The sequence below is a fragment of the Mus caroli genome, chromosome X (assembly GCF_900094665.2).
Source record: "Mus caroli chromosome X, CAROLI_EIJ_v1.1, whole genome shotgun sequence".
Classification (NCBI taxonomy): Eukaryota; Metazoa; Chordata; class Mammalia; order Rodentia; family Muridae; genus Mus; species Mus caroli.
This window is the reverse complement of record NC_034589.1, coordinates 61792077-61796009: the sequence shown is the minus strand read 5'-3', so window position 1 is coordinate 61796009 and position 3933 is coordinate 61792077. Positions and strand designations below refer to the sequence as shown.

General features: G+C 45.2%; 1 pseudogene; it reads right to left on the bottom strand.

Moving 5' to 3' along the window:
* Positions 1-1332: 1332 nt before the first annotated feature.
* Positions 1333-2369, bottom strand: LOC110286228 (annotated as a pseudogene).
* Between the last annotated feature and the right edge of the window lie 1564 nt (positions 2370-3933).

The window sequence follows — 3933 nt, the reverse complement described above, 5'->3', positions numbered from 1 at the left end:
CCTAGGTTGCTACAAGCCCTGCAAGGGAAGAAATGCCCATCTCATTCACCAAGAACCTCTAGTATGATTGTATCTGTGAGAGGGAGTGGGGGTGTGTACTACAGCACAAGTGAGTGTGAGGTGGTAGGACAAACTTGTGGAGTAACTTTTCTACTTTCCATGGATTCTGGGGATCAAACTTATTGCACATATGCTTGTGCAATGGTCAGTGCCTCAAAGGGCCTTTCCACCAACCACTGCCAGGCAACTATAGATCCTCTACATTGTCTAGCACATGCTCAGGATTTCCTGATGAATGCAGAAGTACACTGCACTTGGCTATATAGTGAGTGTCATGCTATGAAGATGCCACAGGTCATTTGAAGCCCTCCCTACTGTGGGTTTAGTGACAAAGGTCTTTCTCTTCCCTTTCCCTCTCTCCTCTCCTGTCTCCCTCCCTCTCCTATCTCCCCCTCTCCCTCTCCTGTCTTTCCCTCTTTACACTGACCCCCAAGTGGATTGTCTCTCATTGCAGGGTCACTGAAACAGTGGATCCCAGCATCACAGCTAGTGAGCAGTGAGGCCTCTACCTTGTTGGGCAGAACCCTGACATCTCTGCATGCCCTTGCCCTGACTCCAGTTCTTTAATGAGCAATGAGCCTATTTTGCTCTCTTTTCCATTGATGCCAAAGACTAAACTCTGGCCTCAGAAATATTTGGGACATTTTATTTAAATGTCTTGTGTCCCTTTTAACCACCACCAACAAAATGTCTGTTCCAAAAAAGAGCCAACTTCAGTGAAGTAAGGTTACCGAATGTCTATAGACCTGAATGGAGAGTATATGTGTGTCTTGTCCTGCTCTGCTGCTATTCCCAGCATGACAAACCTGGGTAGACAGCCAACCCTGGAAGTGATATTCTGGGAGTCTCACCCTAAGCAGACATGCTCTTCCATCCAGGGAAGGTTGAGCTTGGGGACTGGCCTTGACTATGGGCCCCAGTGTTCCAGAGGGAAGGGATGGGGGTAGAGAAGGTCAGATCTGCAATCCTTGGAGGTTTCAAGGTCTGAAAAATACATTGAGTAGAAAAAATAAGGTGCTTTTGGAATCTGCAGTCTGTGTCCTGCCTGCCCAAGAGAGAAACCTGCCCTGCTGGCCAAAGGGCAGTGAGTACAGATAAAGGCAGAGCCAAGAATCTGACCAATGGATGATTCTGTGCTGAAGTGAGGCAGGTACCAAACTTCTGTTCCTGCTGGAGGTTGCCTGGGCCTCTCCCTTGAGTTTGGGCTGCCAGGTGTTGGGCCACAAAGGGAGGGGAACTGGCTGTCTATTGTGGGCCATAGGACCTGGGCACTCAGAACAGGATGCATTGAGGTAGTGGAAACAGTAGGTCTCCTGGGGAGAGGCTGTTCACAAAGCTGGCCCAGGCACAGTGGTCAAGCAACATTGGCCCCAATGTAGGAAGCATATGCCATCACATGGGGGATATATTTCTGCTCATGGACTCTGTGAAGCAGGTGTACAATAGGACCCTTGGCAAAGACTGCCATGACCCACTGTGGGTCTCGTGGCACAGGGAGACAGCAAATTTGACCTGGTAGTTGTGAGCATAATCCAAATAATCCAACATGGATATGTTCTCTCGTTCACCATCCACCAGCTTATATCCAAGCCTGTTGCCATACAGAATGGCTATAAAGGGCTTCTTGACCATGTTGCTCACTATGGGAGCCAGACCGAAGATGTTGCAGGATGAGGAGTGATGGGGGAGGGTATCCACAGAAAGTGAAAATGTGGGAATGATTGGTAGTAACTATAGTCAAGGCGTCCTCTGCCTTTCTGATGGCCTGGTACATCTCCACTGCCGGATTCAGTGTCTGCTGGGCTTTGCCCTCAAGTTACCCATGGTCCATCCTGCCTTCTTCCACCAGAAAGAAGAAGCCTTTGGAATTATTTATCAGGATCCAGAGGGCTACTTCCACCATTTCAGAGTGACGAGTCAGTTAGTTCTGATTCAAATCATATTGTATGTCCCTGGGCTCAAAGAGACCTGTGAGGTAGTCCACCCTGGAGGGGTCAAAGGCCTGCAGTTCAGTGCGGTTCCATACATAGTGGGGAGTATTTATGTCTGGGTTTGAAGTTCTTCCAAACGCTGATGAGGTCCAGGCTGCCCAGTCTTGTGGCCATGGTCTTCTCATCCAGTTCATACTTCACATCAGTTCTATTCTTCTGGTACATGTAATTCCGACTGCCATCCATGATCACCTTGGAAAGGGCCACAAAGGGGAACTTGTCCATCTTCAGCCATGTCTCTTCCCCCTCCTTCCCCTCTGGGTTGTGGTGTAGCCAGCTTATCAGGATGAAGGCAGCCATAACTGTGAAGATACCCATAATCTCTTCCAGGAACATGATCTTCTTGGTAACGTTGATGTTGAGCTTTTGGAATTTCAGGGCATTTTTCAAGGTCTCTTGGGGTTGCTGTCAAGGTCTCTTGGGGTTGCTGTCACCAGTAATTGAGGTCTTTCTCTTTCTCTGGCATAAAAGACTTGGTAAACCAGATGGCCATTACTAAAAATGGTGACATCATGGCATACCCCAAGATTCGTACCCTGCTAGAACCCAGATGGGTGGGAAGAGGTGGGCTGGCAGTGTCTGCCATTAATTGAAGTTCCTATCCTACAGGTACCCCTGAGGAGGGTCTGTCCCAGTGACAGCCCTAGGGAGCTCAGTGTTATGAGCATATTCTGGTGGTCACCTCTCATGGAGGCCTGGCGTTGACCTGCCCTCATTCTCTTTCTTAATCTCATAATGAAGTTATTTGTTATTGATATTATTAATCTCATACTGGAGCTATTTGCTATCAATATTAAATTCAGATCATTTAACTCCAAACATTTTATCTATTAAAGATATGCCCATTTTACTATGGATGTTAATTTCCTATCTCTCTTTTACTACTCCTTAGTTTCCGTGTGGTCTTCAAATAATTTTTCCATGTTTTTGGTTGTATCAATAAAATATGCAAAAATGCTTTAAGGCCATATTTATTACCTATATTTTGTCAAAAATCTCTAATGGAAAGTATATTCATTTAAAGATTGTAAATATAGTCATGTGTGATTTTTTTTTCATATCACTTAAATGGAAGTTTCTACTATTAGACCAGGGTGTTTCTCCTCTATTCCCAAAATTTAACATCTGATAGTCACTACTCTTATCTAAGCTACTATGAGTTCAAATCTACAATATTGCACTTATAGGTGAGATCATGAAATATATGGCCTTTTCTTATTCCTTGCGTCTTTTTATTTCATTTCCACACTGATGTTAGTAATATAGTTTGAAATTAGTAACAGTATGTTGGAGATCCATAGAAAATCAAACAAGACAAAATCTGAGTCAAAAGGAGGTCATAATGAAGTTCCACCTCTACCTGGTTATCTTTGACAACTGACAAATGCTTGGAAAGGGAACATCACTTTTTTTTTAACTCTTATTTTTTATTAGGTATTTTCTTCATTTACATTTCCAGTGCTATCCCAAAAGTCCCCCACTCCCCTCCACCCCCAGTCTCACTTCTTGGCCCTGGCGCTTCCCTATACTGAGGCATATAAAGTTTGCACGACCAATGGGCCTCTCTTTTCTCTGATGGCAGAGTAGGCCATCTTCTGACACATATGCAGCTAGAGACACGAGCTCCGGGGGGTACTGGTTAGTTCATATTGTTGTTCCACCTATAGGGTTGCAGACCCATTAGCTCCTTGGGTACGTTCTCTAGCTTTTCCATTGGGGGCCCTGTGATCCATCCAATATCTACCTGTGAGCATCCAATTCTGTGGTTGTTAGGCCCCAACATAGTCTCACAAGAGACAGCTATATCAGGGTCCTTTCAGCAAAATCTTGCTAGTGTATGCAATGGTGTCAGCGTTTAGAAGCTGATTATGGGATGGATCCC